Genomic DNA, 12,146 nt, shown 5'->3' with positions numbered 1-12,146 from the left:
CAATGACCACATGTCCTAAAGTGGGTTGCTGATGAGGAAGTACACCATGTTCTCCCTTGTCCCTTTCTCTGCTCATTCTCCAGCTCAATGAGGATGAGCTGTGATGGCCTTTGGGAAAGGAAGTTGGAAGGTAGGATGTGGATGCCTTTCAGAGTTAGCCTCATTCTTTTCTGTTCAGTTATTTTTTTTACCTTGACCATATACTAATTTAAAAGGAAATATTTTAGCTTGATAAATTAGCAACTTAAAATTAAACCATAGTTTGTATAGTTTAGTCGGGACAATGGACCTGAAACGCCAAACAGAATAATAACTGAACAGAAAAGTATGAGGCTAACTCTGAAAGGCATCCACGTCCTACCTTCCCACTTCCTTTCCCAAAGGCCATCCCTCTCTTCTTTGCACCTGACCAGGCCTCTCAGTGGGGAAGGTAATAGCAACCCACTCCAGTACTCTTGCCTGGGAAATCCCATGGACGGAGGAGCCTGGTAGGCTACAGTCCATGGGGTCACGAAGACTCGGACACGACTGAACGAATTCACTTTCACTTTTCATTTTCATGCACTGGAGAAGGAAATGGCAACCCATTCCAGTGTTCTTGCCTGGAGAATCCCAGGGATGGGAGCCTGGTGGGCTGCCATCTATGGGGTCACACAGAGTCGGACATGAATGACATGACTTAGCAGCAGCAGCAGCAGGCGTCTCAGGTCCACTGTCCTGACTAAACTATACAAACTATGCTTTAATTTTAAGTTGCTAATTTATCTAGCTAAAATATTTCCTTTTAAATTAGTATATGGTCAAGGTAAAAAAATAACTGAACAGAAAAGTATGAGGCTAACTCTGAAAGGCATCCACGTCCTACCCTCCCACTTCCTTTCCCAAAGGCCATCACAGTTAACTCTTGAAAACTGTCTTGGAATCACTTACACCTTTTTAAACATAATTATCTTTTTTGTCAACAAATGTTGTCATACTTTAAGTAATTTTATAGGTTGCCTGTTTCAAATAACATAGTTCTTAAAAATAGCCGTAACAGTTCATAAAGCTATATGGGTCCATTTAATCCTCATTTTGTTTACTTTTAAATTTCTGCTATTCCATTGTCTGGCTATGCCATGATTTCTTTAACCAACCCTGTATCAATGGACATTTAGGCCAGTTTCAGCTTTTCACTAGCTAAAAATTGGTTGCAGTAACCATCTTTGTAAACACATATTTGAACACTTTAAATAGCAACCAGAGAGAAACAACCTAAGGACAACCTTTTATATGCAAGCAACAATTTAGAGTTTGCAATAAAATATTATTTATTAGGTGCACAAAAATGACAGATCAAAAGAAACTTAGCAGGAAACAGAAGAGGGAGGGAGAAGAGAAGGGAAATGTGGGCTCTTAGTTACTTCCCTCCACTGTTACCTGCAAGGAGTAGAAACCAGCTGCCCACTTTGTGTGAACCTCCTCTTTTGCTTTTCAGAGCATGAGTATGAAGATACCAGTCCTTCAGAAAGCCATGACGTTGGGAGAAGGCAGTCTGTCTTCAATTTACCAATAAAATAATCAGCATTCAGTTTCTAAGTGTCATGTCTCATTCTGGGTGTTTGTGAGTCTGAAATTTGAGGGCCAGGAACCCAATCTAAGAATATCCAAGACCAGTTCTCACTGAAGCTTCCAGCAGCTTTCTTAGAAGACATTTTCCCTTTGTTCTTTGCTTGGGGACTGGGATGTGTATCTCCTTTCTACCTCCTGTTGCCTCCCCCTTCCACCTGACACCTTTATTCAGAGCCGGGTGCCTTTCCTGTCCTGCCTTAGTTTCTATAGCACTAACGTGGTGTTTTGTTTTGTTTTTTTTTTTAATTTTCACACCTTTCTAGTAATTTTAGGGAAATAAAGAAAATATTGCAAATGGGAAAAGTGGCAAGAGCTGAGGGAATCCTTAAAATTTCTGAAAGAATTGATCCAGTTTCTAGTAAAATAAATGTGATACTAGGTCCCTATACCCTCAAGCTCATTACCATGCCCCCCTCCCATTTTAAATCATTTCTGTTTTCTTTCTAAATCTTCCACGTTTCTATAACATAATGTGAGTCATTTTCATAAAGAAGATGGCATGTCATTTCCAAAAGGAAGGAAAATTTGGAGTTCTTCAGACACGAGTTATCTGTTTTTATTAGCTGGACTTTTAAAAGCTATTTCAACTCTCAGAGCCTTAGTTTCCCTATCCACATAATATTAATACCTACCCTAGGGCACAAAGAGTATCAAATACCATACATAAAAACCTAGCAGAGGAACTTCCCTCGTGGTCCAATATTTAAAACTCTAACCTCCCAATGCAGGGGACCTGGTTCGATCCGTGGCCAGAAAACTAGATCCCACATACTGCAACCATAGATCCCTATGCTGCAACTAAAACATCAGTTCAGTCAGTCAGTCAGTTCAGTTGCTCAGTCATGTCTGACTCTTTGTGACCCCATGAATCCCAGCATGCCAGGCCTCCCTGTCCATCACCAACTCCCAGAGTTCACTCAGACTCGCGTCCATCGAGTCAGTGATGCCATCCAGCAGTCTCATCCTCTGTTGTCCCCTTCTCCGCCTGCCCCCAATCCCTCCCAGCATCAGAGTCTTTTCCAATGAGTCAACTCTTTGCATGAGGTGGCCAAAGTATGGGAGTTTCAGCTTTAGCATCATTCCTTCCAAAGAAATCCCAGGGCTGATCTCCTTCAGAATGGACTGGTTGGATCTCCTTGCAGGCCAAGGGACTCTCAAGAGTCTTCTCCAACACCACAGTTCAAAAGCATCAATTCTTTGGCGCTCAGCCTTCTTCACAGTCCGAACTCTCACATCCATACATGACCACAGGAAAAACCATAGCCTTGACTAGACGGACCTTAATCGGCAAAGTAATGTCTCTGCTTTTGAATATGCTGTCTAGGTTGGTCATAACTTTCCTTCCAAGAAGTAAGAGTCTTTTAATTTCATGGCTTCAATCACCATCTGCATTGATTTTGGAGCCCCCAAAAATAAAGTCTGACACTGTTTCCACTCTCCTCCCCATCTACTTCCCGTGAAGTGATGGGACCGGATGCCATGATCTTCGTTTTCTGAATGTTGAGCTTTAAGCCAACTTTTTGATCTCCTCTTTCACTTTCATCAAGAGGCTTTTTAGTTCCTCTTCGCTTTCTGCCATAAGGGTGGTGTCATCTGCATATCTGAGGTTATTGATATTTCTCCCTGCAATCTTGATTCCAGCTTGTGCTTCTTCAAGTCCAGTGTTTCTCATGATGTACTCTGCATATAAGTTAAATAACAGGATGACAATATACAGCCTTGATGTACTCCTTTTCCTATTTGGAATCAGTCTGTTATTCCATGTCCGGTTCTAACTGTTGCTTCCTGACCTGCATACAGATCTCTCAAGAGGCAGGTCAGGTGGTCTGGTATTCCCATCTCTTTCAGAATTTTCCACAGTTTATTGTGATCCACACAGTCAAGGCTTTCGCATAGTCAATAAAGCAGAAATAGATGTTTTTCTGGAACTCTCTTGCTTTTTCCATGATCCAGAGGATGTTGGCAATTTGGTCTCTGGTTCCTCTGCCTTTTCTAAAACCAGCTTGAATGAATGCTGGTATGATTTTATTTTCTTACCTACGAGCTCAGACTATTATGCTGAACAGAAGTTAACTGAAACAAATAGATTTTATTAAAACTCCTTCTTGAATTGTTCATGTTTAAATGTAATATGGAACTTCTCATGGTGGATTGTAGCTTTGGATTATATTTTTGATTCTAATTTTGCCATCTACTAAAAGTAATAGAACCTTAAGCTTTCTGTCAGCAAAATGATAAATAAATTCTCTATTTTCAAAAAAATAGAATGCATGTCATTTTATATATGGTGTCTTATTTTCTATATTTAAAGAAAATTTTGTCTTAAAAAAAGGAGTGCACCCCCCCTGCTTCTCAACAAACACACACACGGGGCAAGGTATTATCAGAGGCTGCAGCATAGGCATCATTTTAACAGCAGGCTTTGGAGGTGTGGTGTCTGTGGGGTCTGGGACCTGAAGACTCCCTCCTGGACCACTAGAGGAGGCTTTCTGACCTAGACCCCAATGGTCCCCTATCCTTAGTCCTCATTTCAGTCCCTTAGAGGCATCTCAAGAGATGCCAGTTTTCAGTTGGGCTGCATTTCTGCAGCGTGGGTCTCAATAGGGCCAGCGTGCGCCTTTGCAGTCAAGGCCAGGAAACAGCTGCACTGCCTCAAGCTCATCTGTCTGCAGGAGAGGTGGGGGACTCTGAAACTATGACAGAGCCCACTTATCACCCTCACTCCCACCGTGGGTGAGTCCTCTCTCAAGACAGGCACTGGGGCTGCTGGCGAAGAGTGCCAGGGTTTGAGAGGAACCAGGCCAGCCCACATTCTCAAGAGGGGGTAGGAGACTGAGGGCAGGTGGAGGTCCACAGTCCACCTTTCACACACCACCTCCAGGTGGGAAGGAGAGTCAAAGGACCCAAGGGCAGAAGAAGGAGAGCCACTTGCTTCCCCAGACATCCATCACTCCTGTGGGGTGGCCTAAGTCCAGCCCAGAAGGTGTGACATCATAACATCCAGCACTTCTGCAAGTTCAATAAGACCGTGATCAACTGTGTGTGTTCTACCCAGCCCTGACTTCCATGTAGTGTTCCTACTGAAAATGGCGTAAAGCAGAGAGAATCAATTTAATCCAGGTTAGAAGAAAATAACGTGGAATGTCTCCTCTCCTCACTCCCAGACAGTCTCCAGCCATGGACCTAACACCTCTAATACTTTGATCTGTGACAGAAAAAGAGGCTCCAATAGGGGCTGAATGTGATTCTTGTTTCAACCAGTCTTCTGGCCTCAGGAAGTCAAATTTAGAGGTTTTGACAGGACCTTCCATTGTTTCACAAACTATGTGCTGCTCACTTATTGAAGGAACTTCAAAACTCCACTTTTTAAGAAATGTTTCAGATGTGTCCCACTTTAAGCACCTTTTTTTCCACCAAGATTATTTTGGTTCCAAAGGCAAGAAACCCAACTAATTGACTCATGTGGAAAAGGAAAAATGAAATGTGCTAGAAAAAGGGACATCAAACATGAGTGGATACAAAGACTCATATTTTTAAAAAGCTTTAATTAATCAGTCTTCCCATATGACATTACTTTCTCGACTAGACACATCTACACTGAGTGTCTTCTCTCTTTGGCCCAGTCACTTCATTTTTACTGGAGCTATTAGTAATTGCGCTCCACTCTTCCCCAGTAGCATATTTGACACCTTCTGACCTGGGGGCCTTATCTCCATTGTCATATATTTTTGCATTTTCATACTGTCCATGGCATTCTCCAGGCAAGAAAACTGGAGTGGGTTGCCTTTTCCTTCTCTAGTGGACCACATTTTGTCAGAACTCTTCCCTATTACCCATCTGTTTTGGGTGTCCCTGCTCCACGTGGCTCAAAACTTCATAGAGTTTTGCAAGCCCATTTGCCAGGACAAAGCTGTCATCCGTTAAGGGGAACAGCTGTGGATGTGTCTGCTAGTAAAAGTAAGTCCTGATGCAGTAAAAAATAATACTAATAGAAACCTGGAAGGTGATTTCCATAAATCAAGGTAAATTGGACGTTATCAAGAAAGAGATGGCAAGACTGAACAAAGACATCTTAGGAATCAGTGAACTAAACTGGACAGGAATAGTGAAATAAAGTCACTCAGTTCTGTCTAACTCTTTACGACACTATGGACTATAGCCCACCAGGATCCTCCATCCATGGAATTTTTCAGCCAAGAATACTGGAGCGGGTTGTCATTTCCTTTTCCATGGGATCTTCCCAACTGAGGGGTCGAACCTGGGTCTTCCACATTGCAAGTGGACGCTCTACCATCTGAGCCACCAGGGAAACTAGACAGGAATGGGTGAACTTAATTCAGATGCCTATTATATCTGCTACTACTTCATATCCTGGTGGCTCAGCTGGTAAAGAATCCACCTACAATGTGGGAGGCCTGAGTTCGATCCCTGAGTTGGGAAGATCTCCTGGAGAAGGGCAAGGCATCTCTCTTTCACTCCAGTTCTGGCCTGGAGAATTCCATGGACTATATATAGTGCATGGGGTCACAAAAAGTCAGACACAACTGAGCAACTTTCACTTCACATTATCTCTACTACTCTGAGCAAGAATCCCTTAGAAGAAACAGAGTGGTCCTCAGAACAAAGAACAACAAAGTCAGAAATACAGTACTTGGGTGCAATGTTAAAAAGGACAGAATAATCTTGGTTCATCTCCAAGGCAAACCATTCAACATCACAATAATACAAGTCTTTGCCCCAACCAAAGAAGCTGAAGTTGACTAGTTCAATGAAGACCTATAATGCTTTCTAGAACTAACACCAAAAGAAAATGTCCTTTTCAAAACAGGGGATTGGAATGCAAAAGTAGGAAGTCAAGAGATACTCAGAATAACAGGCAAGTTTGGCCTTGGAGTGCATAATGTTGCAGGGCAAAGGCCAAGAGTTTTGTCAATAGAACACACTGATCAGAGCAAGCACCGTCTTCCAACAACACAAGACTCTACATATGGACATCACCAGATATTTAATATTGAAATAAAACTGACTATGTTCTTTGCAGATAAAGACTGAGAACCTCTATACTGTCCACAAAAACAAGGCCAGGAGTTGACTGCAGCTTAAATCATGAACTCTTTATTGCAAAATTCAGGCTTAAATTGATGAAGGAAGGGGAAACCAATAGGCCATTCAGGTATGACCTAAATCAAATCCCATATGATTATACAGTGGAAATGACAATTAGATTCAAGGGATTTGGCCTGATAGATAAAGTGCCTGAAGAACTATGGACAGAGGTACATAATACTATATATGAGGCAATGACAGAAACCATGGTAAAGAGAGGTTTTACAATGAAAAACCATCATGAGGGGTGGTCCTAAGATGGCAGAGGAATAGAACAGGAAGACAACTTTCTCCCTCACAAATTCCTTAAAAGAACATTTCAACGCTAAGCAAACTCCACAAAACAACTTCTGAATGCTGGCAGAGGACATCAGGTAACCAGAAAAGCAGACCATTGTCTTCAAAAACAGGTAGGAAAAAATATAAAAGACAAAAAAAGAGACAAAGGAGGTGGGAAGGGAGCTCCATCCTGGGAAGGGAAGCCTGTCCCAGGAAGGGAATTTTAAGAAGAGAGGTTTCCAAACACCAGGAAACACTCTCCCTGCCAAGTCTGTGGTGAGCCTTGGAAACACAGAGGGCAACATAACAGGAAGGAAAAATAAATAAATAATTAAAACCAACAGATTACAAGCCCAAAAGTAACTCCCCCAGCGGAAAAGCAGCACAGACGCCTGCATCCACCACTAGCAAGTGGGGGCAGGGCAGGGAAGCGCGGGAGGCGCAGGCTGCAGAGATTTGTAAGAATCAGGCAGGAACGCCCCACGCATAACCAGAACGATCTAACTTGGGCTAGCAAACCAGACTGTGGGATAGCTGCAGCACGAAAAGCTTGAACATAAGACACCGCCGGGACCGCCCACAGAACAAAGGATGGAACGGAAATAGCCGGCTGCAGACCATCCCCCGCCTGGGACAAGCAGCCAGAGCCATAAGGGCTGGAAAGGGGCAATTGCAGCCCTGGAGAGACTTTACCTACCAAACTTCAAGCAGGCTTCTTTGCTAAGACTTTTGTGGGTGCTGGACAGTCACCGTCTGCCTCACAAGGGGCGCCAGCGGTACACCGAGAAAACTGAACAGCAGAGACAGAAAAAGCGTCAAGTCACAGCGACCACGCTCGCCAAACTCCTGAGCTACTTGGACCTGGGAAGGGCACAAAATGCAGTCCCAACCGAATCTGTGCCTCTGAGGGCTACCTGAGCGCCGAACCTGAGCGGCTTAGACCGGGGAGGTGTATGCAGCCTAGGGCCGGCCTCAGACGGTTCCTGGATGAGCATTGTAGACCCGGAGTGGTTTGTGCGCCGTGAGACGGGACAGGTCCAGCGGGGCTGAGACACTGTGTGCACATGACAGTGCTATTTGTTTGCAGCATCCCTCCACCGCCTCCCCAGAGCGCGACTGAACTAGTGAGCCTAAAAAACCAGCATAAAGAATAAGTTAAACAGAGGGAACCGCCTTGGAAGTGACCCTACACTGCCCACAACATCAGAGAAGAGCCAGATATATTTTTACTATTTTTACAATCATTCCTTTTTTTCTTTCTTTTTTTTCTTTCTTTCTTTTTTTATAACTTTTTTTTAAATTGTTGTCTTCTATTTCTCCTCTAATTTTTATTTCTATAACCTTCTATTACTTTTCAAAAGAAGACTCTATTTTTTTTTTAAGGCAAACACCATATATAGTCTTTGTGTGGTTGTTGGTGGTGTTTTTTAATAGTCTTTGTGGCTTTTTTTTTCTTTTTTTCTTTTTTCTTTTTTCCTTCTGCTTCTTTCCTTTAATATTGTATTTTTAAAAATCCAACCTTTACTCTAGATTTTTAATCTTTGCTTTTTGGTTTTTGTTGTCAATTTTGTACATTTAAAAACCCAAACTTCACTACTCAATTTTACCTGAGAGCGAGATTACTGGCTTGACCACTCTCTCCTCCTTTGGACTCTCCTTTTTCTCAACCAGGTGGCCTCTGTCTCTTTCCTCCCCCATCTCTTCTCTATCCAACTCTCTGAATCTCTGCGTGTTCCAGACTGTGGAGAACACCTAAGGAACTAGTTACTTGCAGCATTTGTCTCTCTCGTTTTCATTCCTCTCTCTTATCCTCCTGGCCACCTCTGTCTACTTCCTCCCTCTCCTCTTCCCTGTATAACTCTGTAAATACCTCTGAGCGGTCCAGACTATGGAGCGCAAATAAGGAAGAGACTGTTGGCTAGCTTGCTGTCTCCTCTTTTGATCTCACCTCATCTCATTCCAGTCACCTCTAACTACCCCCTCCCTCTTCTCTTCTCCATGTAACTCAGTGAACCTCTCTGGGTGTTCCTCAATGTGGAGAAACTTTTCATCTTTAACCTAGATGTTTTATCATCAGTGCTGTATAGATGGAGAAGTCTAGAGGCTACTGTAAACATAAAACTGAAAACCAGAAACAGGAGGCTTAAGTCCAAAGCCTGAGAACATCAGAGAACTCCTGAATTCAGGGAACATTACGCCTCCATACCTACACTGAAACCAAGCTCCACCCAAGGGCCACCAAGTTCCAGAGCAAGACATACCATGCAAATTCTCCAGCAACACAGGAACACACCCCTGAGCTTCAATATACAGGCAGCTCAAAGTTACTCCAAAACCTTTAACGTCTCATAACCCATTACTGGTCACTCCACTGCACTCCAGAGAGAAGAAACCCAGCTCCACCCACAAGAACTCCAACACAAGCCTCCCTAACCAGGAAACCTTGACAAGCCACTGATACAACCCCACCCACAGTGAGGAAGCTCCATAATAAAGAGAACTCCACAAATTACCAGAATATAAAAAGGCCACTCCAAAAGCAGCAATATAACCAAGATGAAGAGACAGAGGAATACTCAGCAGGTAAAGGAACAGCAGAAATGCCCACCAAACCAAACAAAAGAGGAAGAGATAGGGAATCTACCTGAAAAGAATTCCAAATATTGATAGTGAAAATGATCCAAAATCTTGAAATCAAAATGGAATCACAGATAAATAGCCTCAAGACAAGGATTGAGAAGATGCAAGAAAGGTTTAACAAGGACCTAGAAGAAATAAAAAAGAGTCAATATATAATGAATAACACAATAAATGAGATCAGAAACACTCTGGAGGCAATAAATAGGAGAATAACGGAGGCAGAAGATAGGATTAGTGAAATAGAAGATAGAATGGTAGAAATAAATGAATCAGAGAGGAAAAAAGAAAAACAAATTAAAAGAAATGAGGACAATCTCAGAGACCTCCAGGACAATATGAAAAGCTCCAACATTCGAATTATAGGAGTCCCAGAAGAAGAAGACAAAAAGAAAGACCATGAGAAAATACTTGAGGAGATAATAGTTGAAAACTTCCCTAAAATGGGGGAGGAAATATTCACCCAAGTCCAAGAAACACAGAGAGTTCCAAATAGGATAAACTCAAGGCGAAATACCCCAAGACACATATTAATTAAATTAACAAAGATCAAACACAAAGAACAAATATTAAAAGCAGCAAGGGAAAAACAACAAATAACACACAAGGGGATTCCCATAAGGATAACAGCTGATCTTTCTATAGAAACTCTTCAGGCCAGGAGGGAATGGCAAGACATACTTAAAATGATGAAAGAAAATAACCTACAGCCCAGATTACTGTACCCAGCAAGGATCTCATTCAAATATGAAGGAGAAATCAAAAGCTTTATGACAAGCAAAAGCTGAGAGAATTCAGCACCACCAAACCAGCTCTCCAACAAATTCTAAAGGATATTCTCTAGACAGGAGACACAAAAAGGGTGCATAAACCCAAACCCAAAACAACAAAGTAAATGGTAACGGGATCATACTTATCAATAATTACCTTAAACGTAAATGGGTTGAATGCCCCAACCAAAAGACAAAGACTGGCCGAATGGATACAAAAACAAGACCCCTCTATATGCTGCTTACAAGAGACCCACCTCAAAACAAGGGACACATACAGACTGAAAGTGAAGGGCTGGAAAAAGATCTTCCACGCAAATAGAGACCAAAAGAAAGCAGGAGTGGCAATACTCATATCTGATAAAATAGACTTTAAAACAAAGGCTGTGAAAAGAGACAAAGAAGGACACTACATAATGATCAAAGGATCAATCCAAGAAGAAGATATAACAATTATAAATATATATGCACCCAACATAGGAGCACCGCAATATGTAAGACAAATGCTAACAAGTATGAAAGGGGAAATTAACAATAACACAATAATAGCGGGAGACTTTAATACCACACTCACACCTATGGACAGATCAACTCAACAGAAAATTAACAAAGAAACACAAACTTTAAATGATACATTAGACCAGTTAGACCTAATTGATATCTATAGGACATTTCACCCCAAAACAATGAATTTCACCTTTTTCTCAAGTGCTCATGGAATCTTCTCAAAGATAGATCACATCCTGGGCCATAAATCTAACCTTGATAAATTTTAAAAAATCAAAGTCATTCCAAGCATCTTTTCTGACCATAATGCATTAAGATTAGATCCCAATTACAGGAGAAAAGCTATTAAATATTCCAACATATGGAGGTTGAACAACACACTTTTGAATAACCAACAAATCACTGAAAAAATCAAAAAAGAAATCAAAATATGCATAGAAACTAATGAAAATGAAAACACAACCATCCAAAACCTGTGAAACACTATAAAAGCAGTGCTAAGAGGAAAGTTCATAGCACTACAGGCATACCTCAAGAAATAAGAAAGAAGTCAAATAAATAACCTAACTCTACACCTAAAGCAACTAGAAAAGGAAGAAATGGAGAACCCCAGAGTTAGTAGAAGGAAAGAAATCTTAAAAATTAGGGCAGAAATAAATGCAAAAGAAACAAAAGAGACCATAGCAAAAATCAAGAAAGCCAAAAGCTGGTTCTTTGAAAGGATAAATAAAATTGACAAACCATTAGCCAGACACATCAAGAAGCAAAGAGAGAAAAATCAAATCAATAAAATTAGAAATGAAAATGGAGAGATCACAACAGACAACACAGAAATACAAAGGATCATAAGAGACTACTATTAGCAATTATATGCCAATAAAATGGACAACGTGGAAGAAATGGACAAATTCTTAGAAAAGTACAATTTTCCAAAGCTGAACCAGAAAGAAATAGAAAACCTTAACAGACCCATCACAAACACAGAAATTGAAACTGTAATCAGAAATCTTCCAAAAAACAAAAGCCCAGGTCCAGACGGCTTCACAGATGAATTCTACCAAAAATTTAGAGAAGAGCTAACACCTATCCTACTCAAACTCTTCCAGAAAATTGCAGAGGAAGGTAAACTTGCAAACTCATTCTATGAGGCCACCATCACCCTAATACCAAAACCTGACAAAGATACTACAAAAAAAGAAAACTACAGGCCAATATCACTGATGAACATAGATGCAA

Source organism: Capricornis sumatraensis, chromosome 4 (genome assembly GCF_032405125.1).
Source record: "Capricornis sumatraensis isolate serow.1 chromosome 4, serow.2, whole genome shotgun sequence".
NCBI classification, from domain to species: domain Eukaryota; kingdom Metazoa; phylum Chordata; class Mammalia; order Artiodactyla; family Bovidae; genus Capricornis; species Capricornis sumatraensis.
Note: the sequence above shows the minus strand (reverse complement) of the source record.